Here is a 23,691-nt window from a genome sequence, read left to right as displayed (position 1 = left end):
CCTTATTAAAATTCCAATGGCATTTTTCACAGAACCAGAACAAGTAATTCTAAAATTTGTATGAAACCACAAAAGACCTCAAATACCCAAAGCTATCTTGAGAAAGAAAAAAAAAAAATTGGAGGTATGACTCCTGATTTGAAACTATACTACAATCAAAACATATGATAATCAAAACAGTATGGTATTGGAATAAAAACAGACAGATCACTGGAATAGAATAGTGAGCCCAGAAATAAGCACACACATAAACAGTCAACTAATTTACAACAAAAGAGCCAAAAATATACAATGGGGAAAGGACAGTTTCTTCAATAAATGGTGCTGGGAAAACTGGACTGCTACATGCTAAACAATGAAACTTGATCACTAATTTACACCACATGCAAAGATGAACTCAAAATGGATTACCAACTTGAATATAAGACCTAAAACCGTAAAACTCCAAGAAAGAAAACATATGCTCCTTGACATAAGTCTTGGCATCGAATTTTTGGATCTGACTCAAAAAACAAAAACAAAAACAAAAAAACAGCTTCTACACAGCAAAGGAAACCATTAACAAAAGGGAAAGGTAACCTACCAAATGGGAGAAAATATTTACCAGTCATATATACAACAAGGGACTAACATCTAAAATATACCAAGAACTCAACTCAATAGCAAAAAAAAAAAAAAAAAAAAAAAAAAAAAAAAAAAAAAAAAACCAAAAAACCCCAAAAACAAAAAACAAAAACAAAAAAACAAACAATCTGATTAAAAAATGAGCTGCAGATCTAAATAAATATTTTCTAAAGAAGACATATGGATGGCCAAAAGGCACATGAAAAGATGTTCAACATCACTAATTATCAGGGAAATGTAAATCAATACCACAAAGAGATATCACCTCCCCCTGTCAGAACGGCTATTATCAAAAAGACAAGAGATAACAAGTGCTGGCAAAGATGTGGAGAAAGGGGAAACCTCATGCATTGTTGGTGGAAATGTAAACTGGTACAGCCACTATGGAAAACAATATGGATTTCCTCAAAGTATTAAAAAAATAGAACTACCATATGATCCAGCAATCCCACTACCGTGCATCCAAAAAAAAAAAAAAAAAAGAGAGAAGAAAACACTAATTTGAAAAGACGTATGCACCCCAATGTTCACTGCAGCAATACTTACAATAGCCAAGATATGGAAACAACTTAAGTGCCTATTGATGGATGAATGAATAAAAAAGATGTAGTACAGAAATACAATGGAATAAAAAGCCATTAAAAAAAAGACTGAAATCTTTCTATTTGAGACAACAAGGATGGACCTTGGGGTATTGCGCAATATGAATCAATCAGACAGAAAAAGACAAATAACATATGATCTCTCTTATATGTGGAATTCAAAAAACAAAATTAAAAAATGAGCAAACAAAACAAACAAAACCAATCTCAGATATGAAGAACAGACTGGTGGTTATCAGAGGGTGAAGGATGGACAAAATGGGTAAAGAGTTTAGTTGTATGGTGCTAGAATGTAACCAGACAGTGTGGTGATCACTTGGTAGTATATACAAAAATTGAATTATTATGTTGTATACCTGAATCTAATATAATTTTTATATTCTAATTTTAACTTAGTGGGAAAAAAAAGGATTACAGAAAATAGAAGTGAAAGATAAGAAAACAAGAGACTTTTAAGAAAAACAGAGGCTCAGTGTTGAGGCCATGAGGACCAACATTCAACAAATAAAAGTCTAAGAGTAGAGATCAGAGGGTGCAGAGGGAAAAGTTCTTAAAAAATAATGTTAGAAAAATACTATAGAAAATTGAACATACACATTCAAAACATCCAAAATTCATTCAAAACAACATATAGTAATACTTGTAATACACCCAGCCCCATAGAGTTTCAAATTACCAAATATCAGACAAATTCTAAAGAAAAGAAAACAAATTAGCACATATGACCTGGTGAAGTCAGAGTGGCACGGGACTTCCCAGGGGAGAACAAAGAAAGCAAATCTATGACAAGAGTAAAGGAAGACTGCAGGTCAAAAGCTAAACAGCTAGCATAGAGAACGACCAGCACAAATAGGAAGAAGAGATGGAGGTATGTCAGAGGTGTGTGGGAGAAAAATGGAACTAATGGATCATTTGATATACTTATGAATTTGGAAAAAAAGAAAGATATGCATTTAAACATTTGGCAAACTATAAAAGAAGATCTACAGAAATATAAGCAAATGACAAATGAAGACAATTATCGATCCCTGGAAAACAAAAAGTTGAATAAAACAAATTATAATCATAATTCATTACATGAATGATCAGAGAATAATGTTTATATGGTCATAATAATGTAATAATGCAACCACTGATTTAACTAACATATTATTATTAAAATGGGGAAATGGTGGGTTCTAGGCTAGGATGGCAATGCTGGAAGACTCAGAACTCACCTCCATAGAACAGACCAAATTATACCTATATATAGAACAATTCCTCCGTAAGAACTGAGGGCTGACTGAACTGAACAGCAAGAGAGATGGAGACATGGTAACAAAGGGAAACGCCACCCCCGACCCTGTGAACTGCAGTGGAAAGCCGCCATCGTACTGAGGTACTGTAATGGATTCCTCTGTTCTTGGGCACAGAAAAAAACGAAACAAAACAAAACAAAACAACAGAGTTTAAAAGAGCAACTAGCATATAAAACTGACAGCACTAGAATTGTGTTAAACAGTGAAGGAGCTGCAGCAATGGTCTCCAGGTCAGAAGGACTGGAGAATGACACTGTTTATGTACCCTCTCTACCTTAAAAGTGCAGATGAGAGCAAGATTTGGCCCTGGGGTGTCTGGGCAGCTCAGTTGGTCAAAAGTCTCACTCTTGGTTTCAGTTCAGGTGATAATCTCAGGGTCATGAGAGTGAGCCCCAAGTGAGGCTCTGCACTCAGAGTACAGTTGGCTTGAGATCCTCTCTCTCTGGCCCTCCCCCAGCTCATACGCATTCTCTCGCTCTTTCTCAAATAAATAAATCTTAAAAAAAAAAAAAAAAAAAAAAATTCGGTCCCCGTAACAAGCCCCATATTCCCAAACCCATACGAGCCCTTGTCATGCTAGGGTACAGAAAATAAGCTCCATGTTTCCTTTCCTTTTCCCTTTTCTTTCCTTTCCTTACCATTTGCATTTTTCTTTTCTTTCCCCTCCCTTTTCCCTTTCCTTTTCTTTCCTTGCCTTTCTTCTTCCCTTTCTTTTACTTTCTTTTCTTTGTCTTTTTAAAATTTTTCTTTAAAAAGCAGCAGTTTAAAACAGCGACTAGCAAATAAAACAGCCAGCCCTAGAACTCCACCAAACAGTGGGGGGAGTGGCTGGAAAGCTCTCTCAGGGGGAGAGGCTAACACACATGGTCTACGCTCTCCATCCACCTTGAAAGCACAGACACGTGGACAGTCTGGGAGTGCTAACCAGCTTGCCACCTCGGTGAGGCCCAGGCCCCTAACCCACATTAGCCCCAGCCATCCTACTAAGGTTGCCACAGGGTAGTGTACAACAGGACATCCCTGGATGCACTCACTACAGTCCCAGCCTTTGCACCAAGGTGACAAGGGTGCAAAACACTCCAGAACACTCCAAGCTCACACCATTTTGGCTTCATATGGCTTGCTAGGGCACCCAAGTACAGAGCTCCAGAAATTCTCAGCTGATGTCTGCTTCAGATCCAGCCACCCTTCCAGAATGCGCCTTGTGGGGAATACCCCAGAACAGTCCTGCCAGCATTGGCTTCAGCTTCAATCTCCTGGCCAGGGCAGCCTCTGTGCTGAATACCTTGAGCCACCCTGGCTGGTACCCAACTCAGCATCTGCTGTCCTGTCAGGTCACCTTCAATGTACAGAGCCCCAGGACAACCTGGCATGCAACCACTTAAGCTTCAACTGTCTTGTCAGATCATATTTTGTGCAGAGAGCCAGGGACCACACTTGTTCATGCCCATTTTAGCTTTAGCTGTGCTGCCAGGGCATCCTCTGCACAGAGCACCCCATGACCTCCCAGCCTATATCCTGCCTCAGCTCCAGCTGACCTTCAGAGCACCTTCTGTGCAGAGAATCCTGGAGTACCTCAGTTTACATACACTTCAACTTTACAGCTATTTGTCAAAATGCTCTCTGTGTGTACAGCCCAGGTCCCCCTGCTTGCACCCACTTTAGTTTCAGCTATATTGCCAGCGCGCTCTCTGTGCAGAGAACTTAGGGACCTCCAGGGCTGTAGGCCATATCTGCTCCAGCCACCCTGCCAAAGCACCCCCTGCACAGAGTGCTCCAGGGCACCCCAGCCTGCTCCCATTTCAGCTTCAGCTGTCTTGCCAGGGTGTCCTCAGTGCATGGAACCTCAGGACACCTGGCTTACATCTACTTGAACTTTAGCTGTCCTGACAGGGCTCCTAAGATGTGGTAAGCTCCAGGACTAGAAGTTCATGCCAGACACAGCTCTAGAAAGCCAGCAAGAAGTCACTAAGCACACACAGTCTATGTAGGGGATGATAAGACACAAGACCATTCCTTCAAGCTTAGGAGAAGTAGTTTCTAATCCATAGAAACAAACACAGAAAGTCAAGCAAAATGGGGAGACAGAGAAATATGGTCCAAAAGAAAGAACAAGAAAAAAAAAAAAAAAAAACCTCAGGAAAAGAACTAAATGAAAGTGAGATAAATAATAGGCCTAATAAAGATTTTAAAGTAATGTTCTGTAAAAATACACATCAGGCTGGAGAGAAGAGTGGAAGAACTTAGTATGACCTTCAATAAAGAGAGAAAATATTAAAAAGATCCAACCAGAGTTGAAGAATACAATAACTGAAATAAAAAAAAAAACAAAAACACTAAGGGGAATCAACAGTAGATTAGCAGACGCAGAAGAACATAGCAGTGATCCAGAAGACAGGGTAATGGAAAGCACCCAAGCTAAACAGCAAAAAGAGAAAGAATTAAATAAAAAAAAAAAATGAGGACTGGTTAAGGGATCTCTTGGATAGCATCAAGTTAACAAACATTTGCATTACAGGGTTCCCAGAAGAAGAGAGAAGGTGTAGAAAACATGTCTGAAGCAATAATTGCTCAAACTTCCCTGACCTAGGGAAGGAAGTAGACATCCAGGCCCAAGAAACAGAGTTCCAAACAAGATGAACCCAAGGAGGTCCACACATAATTAAAATGTCAAATGTTATGAATAAAGAAAGAATTTTAAAAGCATCAACAAAAAAGCATAAGTTACCTACAAGGAAAAACCTGTAAGTCTATAGGCTGATTGTTAGCAGAAACTTTGCAGGCTAGAAGAGTGGCATGATATATTCAAAGGGCTGAAAGAAAAATAAATAAATAAATAACTATAAGCAAGAATACCTGGCAATGTCATTATTCATATTTGAAGGAAAGATGAAGGTTTTCCAGACAAAAGATAAAGGAGTTTATCACCACTAAACCAGCCTTACAAGGAATGTTGTTGCAGGGACTCCTTTAAGTGGAAAAGAAATGGCCATAATTAAACTTAAGAAAATTATGAATAAAAAGATGTAAAATATGTTAGCATATACATAAAATGTGGAGGAGGAAGAAAAAAGAGAGAAAAGGAAAAAGAAAAGGAAAGTTATTTTTTCTTTGAGTTTGAGCCCCATGCTGGGTATGGAGACTACTTAATAAAAAAAGAAAAGAAAAAGGAAAGACATATACAAACTGAAAGTGAAAGGATAAAAAAGCATTTACTATAAAAATGGAAGAAAATAAACAAACAGGGTTAGCACTATTTATATAAGACAAAATAGACTTTAAAACAAACACTGTAACAAGACAAAGAAGGGCATTACATAATGATAAAGGGATTAATCTAACAAGGGGATATAAATATCTGTGCAACTGACACTGGAGAACATAAATATATAAAGCAAATATTAACAGACATAAAAAGAGAAATCGATGGTAATACAATAATAGTACAAGACCCTAATACTCCATTTACATGAAATGGATAGAACACCAAGGCAGAAAATCAACAAGGAAATAGTATCTGTGAATGACACATTAGACCAGATGGACTTAAGAGATATATCCAGAGCATTCCACCCACAAACAACAGAATACACATTCTTCTCAAGTGCACATAGAACATTCTCCAGGGTAGATCACATGTTAGGCCACAAAATATGCCTCAATAAGTTTAATAATATTCCAGTCATACCAAGCATCTTTTCTGATCACAACAGTATGGAACTAGAAATAAATTATAAGGAAAAAAAAACTGGAAGAAACACAAACAGGTGGAGGCTAAACAATATGATACTAAACAACCAATGGGTCAACAAAGCAAACAAAGAAGAAATAAAAAATACATGGAGATGAATGAAAATGAAACATAATGGTCCAACACATTTGAGACCCAGTGAAAATAGTTCTAAGAGTTAAATATATAGTGCTATAGGCCTATCTCAAGAAACAAGAAAAAGCTCAAATAAAAATCAAATCTTATATTTAAAGGAACTAAAAAAGAACAAACAAAGCCCAAAGTGAGTACAAGGAAGGTGGTAATAAAGATTACAGCAGAAATAAATGACATGGAGGCTAAAAAAGCAGTAGAAAAAACTCAACGAAATCAAGAGCTAGTTCTTTGAAAAGATAAGCAAAAGTAAATTCTAGCCAAACTCATTAAGAAAAAGAGAAAGGACCAAATTAAATAAAATCAGAAATGAGAGAGGAGAAGTAACAAATGACACCACATAAATACAAAGGATTATAAGAGAATACAACAAAAAATTATATGCCAACAAATTGGACAACTTAGAAGAAATGGATAAATTTCTAGAAATATACAATCTTCCAAAACTGAATCAGGAAAAAATGGAAAATCTGAACATACTAATTACTGGTAACAACATCAAAACAGTAATCAGAAAACTAAAAAAAATAAAAGTCTAGGACCAGATGGATCCATAGGTGAATTCTACCAAACATTTAAAGACAGTTAGTACCTATCCTTCTCAAACTACTTCAAAAAATAGAAGGGGAAGAAAAGCTTCCAAACACATTCTATGAGGCTAGCATTACCCTGATTCCAAAACCAAACATACCACAAAAAAACAAAACAAAACTACAAGCCAATGTCCCTGATGAACACAGATGCAAAAATCTTCAATAAAATGTTAGCAAACTGCATACAACTTACATTCACCATGATCAAGTAGATTTATTCCAGGGATGCAAGGACGGTTTGATATTCACAAATCAATTGACATAATACGCCACATCAATAAAACAAAGCATACAAATCATATAATAATCTCAATAGATGCAGCAAAAGCATTTGGCAAAATCCAACATCCATTTATGATGAAACTCTCAAAAAAGTGGATTTAGAGGGAACATACCTCAACATAATAAAGGCCATATATGAAAAAACAACAGCTAACATTATACTCAATAGTGGAAAAACTGAGAGCTTTTCCTCTAAAATCAGGAACAAGACAAAGATGTCCACTCTCACCACTTTTATTCAACATAGTAATGGAAGCCCTAACCACAGCAATCAGACAAGAAAAAGAAGTAAGAGGCATCCACACTGGTAAAGCAGAAGTTAAACTGTCAATATTTGCAAACAACATGATACAATATAGAAAATCCTAAAGACTCCACCAAAAAACTACAAGTAATAAATAAATTCAATAAAGTTGTAGGATATAAACTAATACCCAGAAATACATAGTGGTTCTATACACTAATAATGAAGTAACAGAAAGAGAAATTAAGAAAACACCACCACTTACAACTGCACCAAAGAGAATAAAATACCTAGGAATAAACTTAACCAAAGAGGTAGAAACTGTGAAACACTGATGAAAGAAATTGAAGATAGCACAAAAAAAAAAATGAAATTCCATGCTCATGGACTAAAAGAATTAATATTGTTAAAATATCCATATTACCCAAAGCAGTCTACAAATTCAATGCAATCCCTACCAAAATACCAACAGTATTTTTCACAGAACTAGAACAAATAATACTAAAATTTGTATGGAAACACAAAAGACCTCATATAGTCAAAGGAATCCTGAGAAGAAAAACAAAACAAACAAAAACAAACAAAAAGCTGGAGGTACTACAATTCCAGATTTCAAGATCTATTACAAAGTTACAAAGCTGTAGTAATCAAAACAGTATGGCACTAGCACAACAACAGACACATAGATCAGTGGAACAGAATACAGAGTGCAGGGGGAAAAAACACAAATATATGGTTAATTAACCTATGACAAAGGAGGCAAGAATATACAATTGGGAAAAGACAGCCTCTTCAATAATTGGTGTTGAGAAAACTGGACAATTTCATGAAAAGGAATGAAATGGACCACATACCAATGCTGTACAAAAGAATAAATTCAAAATGGATTAAAGACCTAAATGTTTGACTATGGACTCTGAGAAACAAACTGAGGGCCTCAGAGGGGAGGGGGGTGGGGGGATGGGATAGGCTGGTGATGGGTAGTAAGGAGGGCACGTATTGCATGGTGCACTGGGTGTTATACACAACTAATGAATCATCGAGCCTTACATCGAAAACCGGGGATGTACTGTATGGTGACTAACATAATATAATAAAAAACATTAAAAAATAATAAAATAAAATAAAATAGAAAATATCAAAATGTATCATATATATGAGAAAAAAAAAAAAGACCTAAATGTGAGACCTGAAACCATAAAAATCGTAGAAGAGAGTATGACAGTAATTTCCCTGATATGAGCCATGGCAATATTTTTCTAGATATGTCTCCTATAGCAAGGGAAAGAAAAGCAAAAACAAACTATTGGGAGTACATAAAATAAAAAGTTTTTATGCAATGAAGGAAACCATCAAAAAACCAAAAAGGAAACCTACTGAATGGGAGAGAATATTTGCAAATGATATATCTGATAAGGGATTAATATCCAAAATATATAAAAACTTAAATAATCAACACACACACACACACACACACCAATCTGATTAAAAAAATGGGCAGAGGACCTAACTAGACATTTTTCCAAAGAAGACATACAGATGACCAACAGATATATGAAAAGTTGCTCAGCATCTCTTATCACTAGGGAAATGTAAATCAAAACCACAATGAGATATTACCTTACAACAGTCAGAATGGCTAAAATCAAAAACACAAGAAATAACAAATGTTGGTGATGATGTGGAGAAAAAGGAACCCTCATAAGATTGTTGGTGGGAATGTAAACTGGTGCAGCTACTGTGAAAAACAGTATGCAGGTTCCTCAAAAATTTTAAAATAGAACTACCATGTGATACAATAACTCCAAACACATAGCCAATAAAAGATGAGATCATGCCATTTAAGACAACATGGATGAACCTAAAGGGTATTACGGTAAGTGAAAAAAGTCAGACTGAGAAAGACAAATAACATATGATTTCACTTATATGTAGAACCTAAACAAACAAACAAAAACTGAAACCAACGAATGAACAAACTAAAAGCAAAATCAGACCTTCAAAATATATAGAACAAACTGATGGTTGCCTGAGGGAGGGGAGTAGGAGAACGGGCAAAAAGGGTGAAGAGGAATGGGATATACAGACTTCCAGTTATCGAATAAAAGGCACAGCATAAAGAATAGAGTCAATGATGTAATAGTGTTGTATGGTGACAGATGGTAGCTACACTTGTGCTGACTATATCATAATATATGTCAAATCACTGTTGTACACCTGAAACTAATATAACATTGTGTGTCATCTATACTCAATAATAATAATAATAATAGTAAGTAAAAATATGAATGTGGAAATTGTGGGAAATAAAATGGGAAGTATAAAATGTTCACAAATATAGCAGGAAGTCAATATCTGAAATTGATATACCAATTTGTATTGATTTGTATATTATTGATTGTATTAATATGTATATTATTTATAATTCTAGCAGTAAATTTAAATAAATATATAAAAAGAGTTGTCTGCATCTAAAGGCCATAATCCAGCTCTGCCTCCAATCTCACTTTCCTTGATCTCTACCACTGCCTATTTCCCTTTTAATCCACTCACCAAAGGTCAGCTGAGTGTTCAAAATGCACATCTTGCCATTTTCACCCAACTCCTAAAACACATAGAGTTCTCCAAGGGCTTCTCATTACCTTAAATTCAAATCTTTCACAGGGTGTTGAAAGGCCATGCATAGTCCAGTCCTTGCCTCTTATCACTTACCACTCCACCCTTTCCCTTGCCATCTATGCTTCAGCCATACTGACCATATATTAATTTAAAAAATACCGAACTACACTGGGGGTTTGATATATGCTGCCCCTATTGTTTCAAAATATTACCCCACCCCAGTTACCACATCCCTTTTACACATATACCTTCTGTCTCATTATAGTATCTCCTTTTTCTTCTTTCAAACCCCAGCTCAAGGACTTAGTTTGGGGGTAGATATTGATGACCCTCTCAGTACATGGAGATCCTCTGCCCTGAACTCTCCTTTAGGGCACTTACTCAGTTTTCCACGCTTAATTGACTGTCTGCCCCTGCGTGTCTTCCTCCCCTGCCATTAGACTGTAACCTTCAAAAAAATGACAGATACTGTTTCTCTTTACTTGTTATTGCATGCCAATATGTAGTACAATACTTGGAACATAATAGGTGTTCCATAAATATTTTATGAATGGACAAATTAAAAATAGTCTAAACATCCAACATCTAGTTAAGTCTTACCTAGCTCTGCCACTTACTAGCTATGTGACCTTGAGCAAATCACTTAGCCATTCTGACTTCCTCATCTGTAAATCATAACAGTACACAGTTCAAAAGCTTATTATAAATATTATATAGAGGATAATACATATAGAGGTAAGTTTTGTTGTGTATATGCTATATAAATGTAAGCTTTCTTTTCTTTTCTTTCTTTAAATCATTAATGATAACCTTGGCATATATCTGATCACAACATGTATTCTCTAAACTTAAAAGTAAAAAGGAAAAGAGATGACACCTCATCAAGAGTAGTGTGCTTCAAGGGGCAATAGAATATCTCTGTTCCCAGAGTAAAAAAGACAAGACTTCCCTAAGCTTTAAAGTTTTCAACCCAGTTCATCCTTATTCACATACTATCACCAAAACAAGTTTAACTGCGGCACAGTTCATAAGGACAAAATATTTCTTTTGTGGCTGGAATAAATGAGACACATAATCTCATCAAATGTATATTCAGTAGGAATTTCACTTTGCCATCTGTGGGTTTCACATACTTCAGTGTTAACTCTGAATTTCTAACAGAAAATCAAGCTCTCAAGGACATTATACGAATTTGTGACATGACAGTAGGACACTTGCTGGGAAGGTAAAATAATGAACAAATGAGATTTTTTTCATCTATCTAGGAGATTCATCTGTGACAGATGAAATAGTGATAATAATTTAATCATAATTATGCTATTATGCCATATTATTATGACAGTTAAGGTTATAATTTAATGTTACACCCTTTTAATTCAATAAAAGTTATTAATACTTTAGAAATCTTTTACTAGTAAAGATTTACATCTAGCCAAGATATTCTTTCTTTCTTGATGTTATGAAAATTATATGCTCAGATAAAAAATAACGCCATGGCTTGAGTGACAAACTAGGTATTAAATTTAGATTCCAAACATATTAATTCTGGGAGGTCTTAAGTAACTCCTTCAAATTTTCACCCATGCATTTTTCCTTCTCTCTTCCTCTCAGAAATACTTGTTTACTGCTTCACCAAGGGTGCTTATTTTAAAATTTTTCCCTCACCAGTTATTTATCTTTCTGCATGTACTCTTTTGACATCATCCAACTGTGTTTCCTTCATGCCCAGACTGGAGCTGAAGTAAAAACATATATGGACATAAGACACGGGTCTGGACAGAAAAAGAAAAAGAAGCTAGTGTGATAATGCTGGCAGCTTGCCAAGTCTCTACTATTTTGATATGATTTCCCCTGAGTCTGGCTAGAAAGATTGCTGGTGGCTTAGCCATTCTAAATCCCATGGTAACCCCTCCTGAGCAATCTCCCTCTTCATTAGAGTACTGAACCCAGGTTTACAGACAGCACTGCAGGTCAACGCAAGCCCTCCAAAGTGAGTGAAAATATCAACTCAGTTTCTATTCAGTCAAATCAGTGACTAGACCAGTGCTGCTGAAAATTTAATGTGATGAATCACCTGGCGATCTGGTTAAAACACAGATTCTCATTGGATGGCCCTGGGGTGGGGATGGGATTCTGCATTTCTAAGCTAAAAGTCCTGGAACATACTTTGAAAAACAATGACCATGAGTATCCTCTATACCAAAAATGTAATTTCACTTATGCCATTACCTGATATGCTTCTCTACTTTCTCTTTTCCACATCTCCTAGATTCCCACATTTTTACTATTCTGGTTACATTAAAAATTAAAAAAAAAAAAAAACACGTAATTCAACCCAGGATGAATCACACTTACATACAATACCTCAAGGAGTATTCTTTGATTCTATATTTTTTTCTACTTTAAGAAAGAATGGCATGGTTGAACATACATTGGCTATGTAATTACACAGCACTGGGTGTGAATTCCAATTATAGCTTTTAATAGCCAGGCAGATGTTAGGACAAGTTATTCAATGTCACATCAGTCTTCTCATCCATAGAATGGAGATAATAGCATCTTACTTCATAGGATTTTTGTGAAACCTGAATAAAATAACATAAAATAGTCCCTGAGATACTATAAATTCTTGATAAATGTTGGGAAATAATGACTAGATATATTCAGCTCAATGGAATTACTCAGTATTATACAAAATTATTTTTAAGTTGGAATTTAGTGTGCTAAGTATGTCAAAGTATAAGCAAATGCTTTTTTAAAAAAGAAAAAAAAGAAAAATCAAGGCACTATTAACTGTTATATGCTTGGCAAAGAGAGTCTATTTTTAAATTTTGAATTTCATTTCAGATAAATTATTTTGTATTATAAAGTGGCTGTGTGGCAGGTTTTTTAATCAGCTTTCACCGCCTTTGAAATACATTTGTTAATTGGAAACAAAATAAGTGGCTTAAAATTTCTGTGGATGCAGCAACTCTAGTTAATATTTTCTAAATGGTGCTTGAAAATAAATATGTATGTATCAAAAAGTACTTGATAAGCAGCTAAATATGAAGAAAAACACTACCCTGCCCAATCACTAGTGCATCAAGATATACTGATGCATTGATAGAATGGTCTCTAGTAATTTGCTGCTAATCAGTTTTAAGAAATGGATGGCAGCAAGGTATTTTTAAAGAGTTCTTTTGCAACTGACAAGAATTTGGATTATGTGAACTGACTCACCATTTAAATTGAACAATACAGAATGGTGTGCTATTGATTCAGACAGTCCTTGACCTCAGGGATAACACTTGCCTTAGCTGAGGAAGCCAACTTTTAGTTTGGAATGTGCTGTCTTTCACTATCTCTGCCTTTTGACAACAATAAAACAGAAAGATTAGGAAAGCATACAATGAGTTAATGCAAGAAAAGGCACCCAGCTTTACCTAAACTGCTCATGCTAGGGAAGAATGACAATCATCCATCCTAAAGAAAATCAAGCCAGGCTGGGGGAATACTTTTAACTACCACCCCCCTGCAGTTTGATTCACATTTTGAGGTAAGCAGCTCTAGTTTCTTTTCAATGTCACTATTGTCTTTAGAATGAAAATACAGTCTGAATTTCCTACAATGTCTTGGATTTGGGGTATGAAGGATGCTGCTGCCATGTGATTCACGCTGTCTAAGGATGTACCTGATTCACAATTGGAAAATTGTTAAATAAGTTTGGAGAACATCTTTCTTAGTGGTGCCTTCTCTTTTCACTCTCACAAATGGGAAAATAGAACACTGTGAGGAAGAGAGCATGTTTTCTAAAAGGGTCTTCTCCAACTGGAGAGATGCCAAATCTCATGGTTGAGATCAGAGCTTTTCAGCTTAGTATTTATTATTTCCTCCAGGTAGCAACAGTTTCTTGTTCTCCTCTGTCCCTTCTATTAATTTTTTTTTATTTCTCCTTCCATCTCTAGATATGATGGATACATACATACCACATTCTCATCCTCTCTTTCTCTTACTCTCTTGCTCTCATTCCCTCTTCCCACCACTCCAAACCTGCATATGGGTGAAAATAAAGAAGTACATTATATATCCATCGGAATTCATCTACAGGGCTTCCAACTTTGAAAGGGACTATTAAGCTTGATGGTTTCCTTTTTAATAGTATCTTCTTTTGGTTCATACCATAAGACAGAAAATGGCATTCTCAAAAAAGTTTCCATAATCTGCAGTACCACACACACACACAGGAATCTGCTTTAAAATGTGGTCAACTCTTGGGGTACCTTGGTGGCTCAGCCAGTTAAATGTGTGACTCTTGATTTTGGCTCAGGTCATGGTCTCAGGGTCATCAGATCCAGCTCCAGGTTAGGCTCTGCACTGAGTGGGGAGTCTGCTTGAGATGCTCTCTCTCCCTCTCCCTCTGCCCTCCTCTCTTTCTCTCTTAAAAATAAAGAAATAAATCTTAAAAAAATAACATCTGGCCAACTCTTGATTATTCTGCAAATAGGAAATCATGGAATATACACATTAAATATATCCATACATTCACTGAAATCCATAGGTAATTTTTAAAAGTCTTTTCTTGGTCTACCTGGGTGGCTCAGTCAGTTAAGTATCTGCCTTCAGCTGAGCTCATGATCCCAGAGTCCTGGGATCAAGCCCCATGTTGGGCTCCTTGCTCAACGGGAAGTCTGCTTCTCTCCATCTCCCTTTGCCCCCCCGCCCCAGCTCTTGCATGTGCTCTGTCTCTCTCTCACTCTTGAATAAATAAATAAAAATTTTAAAATTAATACATAAATAAAAGTCTTATCTAATTCAATCACTAACTTTCTTCTCAAATTTTCATCAAATTGCTCAAAATAGCAAATGAATTCATTTGAAGTCCAAAAGCTTTGATCACTTTCTGACCCTTTTTGCAAATGCTAAAATGCCCCCTTCCCCAAAATAATCAGTAAAGGATTAGGGGAAAACGCTAAATTTAGACCCAGATAATACAGGTAAAACATATTTTGATCCCCAAATTAAAAATGAGATGTGCTTTTCCAACCAGGACCTGGCAGAATGGCGCCTACAAAGAAGGATGGTGAGAAGAAGGGCTGTTCTGCCATCAATGAGCTTGTGACCAGAGAATACACCATCAACATCCACAAGCTCATCCATGGAGTGGGTTTCAAAAAGTGTGCCCCTTGGGCACACAAAGAAATCCAGAAATTTGCCATGAAGGAGATGGGAACTCTGGATGTGTGCATTGTCACCAAGCTCAACAAAGCTGTCTTGGCCAAAGAATGAGGAATGTTCCATACCATATCCATGTATGGTTGTCCAGAAAACTTAACAAGGATGAAGCTCTATATGCTGGTTACCAAGGTACCTGTCACCACTTTAAAAAGTCTACAGTTAATGTGGATGAGAACTAACTGCTGATTATCAAATAAAGGAATAAAACTGCCAAAAAAATAATAAATATGTACTTTTTATGGCTATGTATCAAATTATAACATTGTTACATGATTATATACATACATACACAAATACACATCATTTACACATACACTTATTGTGACAGAATTTTTATTATGTATCAGCTCATTTCTTCTGCCAATAATCTCATTCCATATACAATTTACCTAGAAAACCCTACACTTACACTAAGACACCTCGAATGACATACGTGTCTTTTGCAAAGTCTCCCAAGGCTTCAGGATGGAACACTTAAAAAAAAAAAAAAAACCTCTTGGAATTGTAATCTACCTGTATGCTTATTTCGGTGCCCCTTCACAATGTCAGGTTTTTTAAAGTAAGATCACACATGCACACAGTACATATTCCTAAAATTAAAAAAAAAAAAAAATTCTTCTTATTCTAAGAACTTTATGTGCCAAACTAATAGGCAAACTGCTAAAAATAATGAAACAAATTCCTAATATTTTATAAGTTCACAAATCCTATCACCTCCAGTGATTAGAACCTAAAGCAAACGATGCCACTATTTGCATGTGCGTGTGCATTTTGCATGGCAAAAGTATGCATTCAAGTACTGTTAGAAGTACTCAACATCTGCCAAAGCAAATTGGGGCAAAATTTATGCTTAAAGAGTCATTTAAAAAGTGAGTGAGCCTTGCTAAACCACACTGTACATATGGGAAAAAGAAAACATAAATGGTGTGAAAGCACAACGCAATCCATACTTATTTTATTATACAAGGACCTAACTGTTATTTACCTAAGATTAGTGATATGCCATGATTACTCTCTGCCTAGGAAATCACTACATGAAACAGTTCAATATCACAACAGGGACACTGCTGCTTTTGATGGGCATAATTTTAGGTAAGGTAATTGCTTCCAGTGACCTTCCTACTTTTTTGAGTGTTTCCTAGTGTATTTTCAACATAGCACTGTCTACAGCTGAAGTTCTCTTCATTATTTCCACTTATAAATAAGAATTTTCCCTGTTATGTGCACCAGCCATTTGAATTCTAAAAATTCAAAACAGTAAGTCATTTTACGTTCTTAACCACAAAACAAAAATAACTGCTTATTATTTTATTTATTTGTGATTCTACATATTTTTTCTACTGCTGGCTGTAAAGAGAAATCATAATGCAATGCCCCAGCTTTAATTTTAAGAAATGCAGGCAGCAATTTTGGGCAGTTAGTCTTTCTTACAGACTAGTGTCTTTTGATATATTGAAAAGACTACAGAAGCTGTTAGGATGATAATGGAAGAACCTTATACATTTTCATTGACATCAAGTTGCCATTGACATCACAGAATTGACAAGGTAATGGTTTTCACACATACTTACATTGACACCATAACATCAGAAGTGTCAGACACAATGGAAGTGTCTCCTACAAGATCTATTGGTATTTAAAAAAAGGAAAAAAATAAATGCAGAAGGTTATGATAATATATTATGTCTCTTAACATTTCTAATTGTCCATAAATGCATCTGATTTATAATGAACTCCTATTGCAGACATCACCTTTTTTCATACACATAAATTTGGGGGAAAGGGAAAGGTGAGAAAATTGGAGGTGATGAGTGTTAAGGCTATTGTGATAGATGTAAAAATATACTTAATCTGGAGCTAACAGTAACAATGTACAATTGTTCAAAACCAGGAACAGACTGTGGTAATGAGAAAATAGTCAAGGAACTCACACCAATTTGGTATTTTAGGTTAATTGCTTTATTATTAATACAGAGAGGTTGCACATTAGTTCTGTATAATTAGACAGAAATTATGCAGTGTTTGGTAATTGTAGCAGAATTCTGTAGTTTGCTATAACTTCATGCTGAACCAATATAAAAAATAAAGTATTACAATCTTTAAAAAGAGACACATAGTTGGCATCAGAGTATAACATGAAGCAGAAGCTGATATATGACAGATTTTCATTATTTCTGTGAGGTAAGTTAACTTGATCATATCTGCATGACAGGGTATTAATAAGATACTAGGTGATATTTTTAGTGTAACTGGAAGTACCATCAGCAGCCAGAGCTTTAACTTGTTTTCTTTCCATTTATAGGCACTTTATTTCTGTATTACCTGATTCAGTTAACATTCTTAAATTAAGACTCTTAAGAAAAACAGCTGGGTGTGATCTTAGTTAAAATTATGTTTATCTGAACAATAGTTTCTTACCTCTTTTAAATGGAGTATGTTCTATGTTTCAAAGACTAGCCAAGTATCAGAGACAGGCAGATGACCAAGAGAGACATGGCCCTTGTCCTGCAGACCTTACATACTTCCATGGGGACGACAAAGCTCAACAGGTAATTTCCTAGTGGTTATTTAATTACAGGACAGTTGGAAGGTATCTTGGAGAAATCATGGTGCTGAGAGAGCATATAAAAAGGCAGATCTGAACTAGTCTTGGAGATAGGCAAGGCTTCTCAGAGGGGATGAGAAAAACATTCAGAGTACAAGGAACGATTCTACTTGAAAGCCTTGAGGCACCAAGTATGAATATGGAAGATCAGGCTGGCACTCTGTGTTCCTTTAAAAATCTGTTTATTTTCATTCTACATATTTGAGGAAAATACACCAGAGTGAAGGAAGCTATGAAGAAAGAACATCATCCACTTTCCTGTAAAATGGCCACTGTTGCCAGCTCGGAGAATCTAATCTCTCGGAGAGCCTCCATCATGCTGCCATTTTGCCAGTTTTGACACGGTTGTCCCTACCTCCTCCACAATTTATCTCAGAATATTTCTGCTTAGAAGAGCAATGATTGGGTTAATTTTTTAAGTGAATTTAATTCTAGCTAATTACCTCATTTACACCTTGAATTTACTTGTCCCTGAAATTCCCACTGGAAAGGTGGCAAGATATTTTTTTTTTAATTGTGCTAAGGTGGAACTACAGCAACAAATAAAATACACATAGTCCTGCCCTCATAAAACTTACCATCCAACAGGAAGTTAAATAAAGCACAGCAAGCACCAATACATAAAACTGTGAAATTATAATATATTTCTAAAATATAAATTAGCATCTTGGAGAATGCAAGGATATGAGAATTAATTAATTCTGCAAATCTACTCTCTGCCAGACATTATACTAAGCCTTAGAACTATATATAATATATAGGCTGTGGAGCTCACAATTTCAAAACTAGATTTACTGCAATTCAGCTAATGTTTATTGAGTACCTGCTATATAAAACACTGTAGTTCTATTTTTCTTCTTACCCAGCTTCTCCACTCCAGCCTCCTTGCTGTTCCTTGAACATGCCAGGCACGCTTCCATATCAAAGCTTTGCACTTGTTTCACCTCTGGGAATGTTCTTCTAGTCCTAAATTACCTCTAGGATCACTCCCTCACTTCCCTCACCTCCTTCTCCAATGTCAACCTTGCAGTGAGGCATTCTTGGCCACCTTGTCTAAAATTGCACCCACACTCCCCTTCTCTGCTCCACACTTAATTTTTCTCCATACAAAAGGTTTATTTACATTCTAACATGCTAAATATTTTACACATTTTATATATTTGTTTACATTTATTTCCTATCTTACCTATTACTTGTAAACTCATAGTGTTCAGTGACATATCCTATGACAATGGGGTCAATAGCACTTTTTTATATATACAGATTATAAGGAATTCTTAATTGATTTGACAGCTTGATCACTTGCTGGAGCTGATAATCCTTTTTCATCTTATTTACCAAAATAAGTTTGGATAAATTAGGCCAAATTTAAGTAAATAACAAACCATTGCAGAAAATGAGAATTTGTTAAATATGGAGAGTAATAAAATTCCATTTTAAAAATTAATTTTTAATTTTTTCTTATGATAAAAGCAATCATGGGACCCCTGGGTGGCTCAGTTGGTTAAGCATCTGCCTTCAGCTCAGGTCATGATCCCAGGGTCCTAGGATCAAGTCCCGTATCAGGCTCCCTGCTCAGCGGGGAGTCTGCTTCTCCCTCTGGCTTCCCCTCCCCCTGCTTGTGATCTCTGTCTCTCTCTCTAATAAATAAATAAATTTTTTTTTAAAAAAGCAATCATAATCACTACAGGAAAAAATATAAAAACAGATAAAATAAAATAAATACCAACCATATTCCCAAAACCCAACTATAATCATTGTTAATACTGTAAGGATTTCTATACCAAAAATAGGATCATAGTATTCATACTACTCTGTAACCTATTCAATATTTTACATGCATAGGTTGCTCAGGCCTCTCCTGGGTGGGCTCTGACCTGCTTCACACAGGGACACCTGACATGCCTTGGCGATGCTCATAGATGAACCCACTCAGTGCCCACCCTCACTAATGAGTAACCAGGAGGTATGGAGGTGTGAACTCCCCACAGGGGAAAACTGACCAACTGACGCCAGTAGACACATTCTTCCCCCTTTCTATTAGCAACTCCCACTTTACAAAGTCCTGATACATAGTTTTTATGGCTTCTTAAGAAGGACTCAGTCTCACTGGTCTCATCATTGGTTTCACTTAGTAGTGAGCATATCAATAATGACTTCTCCAAATGCTGACTCTCCCTTCCGTGCCTCACTCTCCCTGTCTCTCACTTCATTTTTTTTTTAAAGATTTTATTTATTTATTTGACAGAGACAGACAGCCAGCGAGAGAGGGAACACAAGCAGGGGGAGTGGGAGAGGAAGAAGCAGGCTCCCAGCAGAGGAGCCTGATGTGGGGCTCGATCCCAGAATGCTGGGATCACGCCCTGAGCTGAAGGCAGACGCTTAACGACTGCGCCACCTAGGCGCCCCCCTGTCTCTCACTTCTGCTTCCTGGGGTTACACTCCCTAATAAAATAACAGCACATAAATTATCTGCTATTGGATCTGCTTCCAGGGAACCCAAGTTAAGACACCTCATTTTCCCACTTAAAATATATGTTAAACATGCTTTTCTATCACTGTCAATCCTTCTATATATAATGGAAATTGAGTAAGATCACAACCCTGTTTATCTTCTTTATTGCTTTTTACTCAGTACCTAGAGTTGTGTCTGACATACAGTAGGTGCTTGATACATTTTTACTGAATATAAGAGCTTATCATTGCTGTAAAGTATGAGTCTCCCTTACTTAAATCTTTGCTAGATTATATATACCTCAATATGCTGGTTTTGTTTTTTGTTTTTTAAAAACTCATGACCCTGAGATCAAGAACCTGAGATCAAGACCTGAGCTGAGATCAAGAGTTGGACGCTTAACCAACTGAGCCACCCAGGCACCCCTTTATATCTCAATATGTTTATTCAGACCATAACTAAACTGTCAAGTTGTTTTACCTAATTTTACCGATTTTAATCTGCTATGGTTATACAGCAAAATCTTGGCTCACGCATGATTATTTTCTCCATTCTTAACTTCTCTGGGTCAGAGGACATGCACAATATCAGGGATGTTTTATATGCATTTGCTATTCAATTTAAATAAATATTATGACATTCTATTTATTTTAATTTGTTGGCAATTCTTCTAGGACACCAGGATATTTTCATAACATTGACAGAGGAAAAAGGCATAACCTGTGTTCACCTGTTCCATCAGTTTAAAAACCACATGTTTTTATGAGATGGCAATGAGGCTGACCAGTAAATTCAAGCCAGGAAATTTAAAAATAAAAATTTGAACCTTAAAAATCCTTGCTGCTAAAACAAAACAAAACAAAACACCTTTTTTTTTTTTTTTTTAATAATAGGATCTCCCCTGCCATATCCCCCCCAACAGTAATTTACTTTTGGTGTCACAGAACTCAGCACCAAACAAATCATACACCTTATCCACGGCTATAAGCTCAAAATGCTCAGACTCATGTTTTTCACTATAAACCATGGGCAAAGTGATTCAAGCGTGTTTTTTCTGATAGTAAAAGAAATCCTGGAAACTCTTTACAATTATTCCTGCATGGATCAACGTGGCATACAGCAATAGTCCAGAGATCAGTATGAGACATATTTGAACGTGAATCCATGCTGACAGAGAAATACTCTCTATTTGTCGAATACTTGAAGTACCTCATTTTCTATGAACTGGATTATCTCTTCATAAATTGTGGGCAACAACTAAGATGAGTTTAGCTCCTACTTTTGTCACTGAATATAGCCAGCTGATCCATGAGTAATAGAAACAACAGAGTAATCAGTTTCAAACCCCCCCCCCCCCGAAATGTTTATTGTTTGAGAAAATAATCAGTCCATTCTCTGCATGAAAGGAAAATCCACACTCAGAAACCTATTTGCTACAATGAGTTTGATTGAACGCCCCCATACCAGGCTTGGTGTTACAACTTTATGTTGGAATCTGGAGGATTGCTCTTGCTTAGTATCAAGTTAATTGTTCCACAAATAAATTCAAATTGATAGATCCCAGCTAGTCAGCTAACAGCCTTTATCACACTATTCTGTATCAATCAAAACAATGCCATTGAGCATCACTACAGTGAAAAAAAAGAAAGTCTTTTCTCTTTCACTTGAAACCTTTTTTGATTGCCTCAAAAGTTCTTTGTGATATGTGATAAACATATTTAAATATATGTTTTCACAGCCTCTTCAAATGTTTGAATTAAATATGTATCTTTCAGTGGGGGCAATAGAGCCATAACACTGATGAAAAATAAAATCACCAGGTATCCAACAGGGTCAGTGGGTAAATCAGGTTTCATGGGCTAGATGTAAACCACAGTTCTGTCCATTGCAGAACTTGAGGGATTGAAATAAAATCGATATACATCATCAATTCATTTCTGCTTTAACATTGTTCAAATTTCTCCTGGCATTTAAAAAAGTACATATTGAAAAGGAGAATATACACCAATGCAGGCTAAGGACAAATCCTGAGCCCTCTCAAGTATAAATGTGTTTAATTTGGTATTTTTAGTTCTGTGTCTACGGAGAAAAAGAAATTTGTGCTCAACTCCAGTCTACAAATTTCTGTGTGCCTATTGACATAATATGTAGATGTCCTTGGCCAGATAAAAAGACAAAAAGAAAACTGCCTGCCTGCCTGCACAAGCCAGGAAGCACTGCACACCCTCTCAAAGACCTCTCTCTAATCAAAACAATTCTCCAAGGCTGAACGATGGTCTGAAAAAAAGCTAAGAGAAAATAACAAAGAGAAAAAACCCCAAACTTGCACATTTTTGACCTACATCTGTTGAAATATAATGTCTTACAAATAAAAAAAAATATGAAATTCTGATAAAATGTTTTCAATGATGTTTATTTTTAAAAAAAAAAAAGAAAGAAGAAAGAAAAAAAAGAAAGAAAGAAAGAAAGAAAGAAAGAAAGAAAGAAAGAAAGAAAGAAATGAAAAGACCCAATTATGAGATAAACATTTCCAGAGGAACAAAAGCTATAGCATTCATGATAAATTGCTCTTTATTTCATTTTAAACCATAGATACAGTCTTACCTTTGTATATTAAACTGTGACAGATTCTATTCTTTTTATAGCAATTCTGCTTTTTCTTATAACTGTATACATCTGGAGTCCAAGAAGTGCTCAACTGATGGATTTCAAGCATATTTTGCAGCAAATAGCACCTCTAAGCACTCTATGTAAGTTCTTTGTCTCACTTCTAAGGTCAACTATGTGCACTAATTTTAACCTTAATTTTTTAAATATGAAGGAAATTTGATATGAAAATTGGACTTGACTTCTTTAATGACTGAGTTCTATTAGGCTAACTCTCTAAAAGGGGTACTGCCTTAAAGATTATCCTTCTCTTTGAAAAACTGAGTCCATCCACATAGAGTTTTGGCAACTAAGAGGTTATTGTCATATTCGCAAAAGCTACCCTGCTTCCAGAATCCTAAATGATCTTCATTTCCTAAATCAATACATTCCTTATGCACATTTCCTTGAAAATGTCAATTCTGTATATTTAGATTTAACAAATACTTTATTCTAGCTCTTTTCATTTCTTTTGATTACTGGGGATTGTTCTGACATCACGGGGAGATGTGTAAAGACAAACAGTACATGCCACACTTTACCAGTCATGTCAGTATCACTACTGAATGAGCTTTTCAATGCTAGGCCACATGACAACCATGCAGTTTCTGCCAGACATAAAG

General features: G+C 36.0%; 1 pseudogene; it reads left to right on the top strand.

Moving 5' to 3' along the window:
* The first annotated feature begins 15,185 nt into the window (after positions 1-15,185).
* Positions 15,186-15,548, top strand: LOC123794883 (large ribosomal subunit protein eL31 pseudogene; annotated as a pseudogene).
* The last annotated feature ends 8,143 nt before the right edge of the window (positions 15,549-23,691 follow it).

This window comes from Ursus americanus, chromosome 12 (genome assembly GCF_024610735.1).
Source record: "Ursus americanus isolate L20-20 chromosome 12, mUrsAme1.1.p, whole genome shotgun sequence".
Taxonomy (NCBI): domain Eukaryota; kingdom Metazoa; phylum Chordata; class Mammalia; order Carnivora; family Ursidae; genus Ursus; species Ursus americanus.
This window is presented reverse-complemented; position numbering and strand designations above follow the sequence as displayed.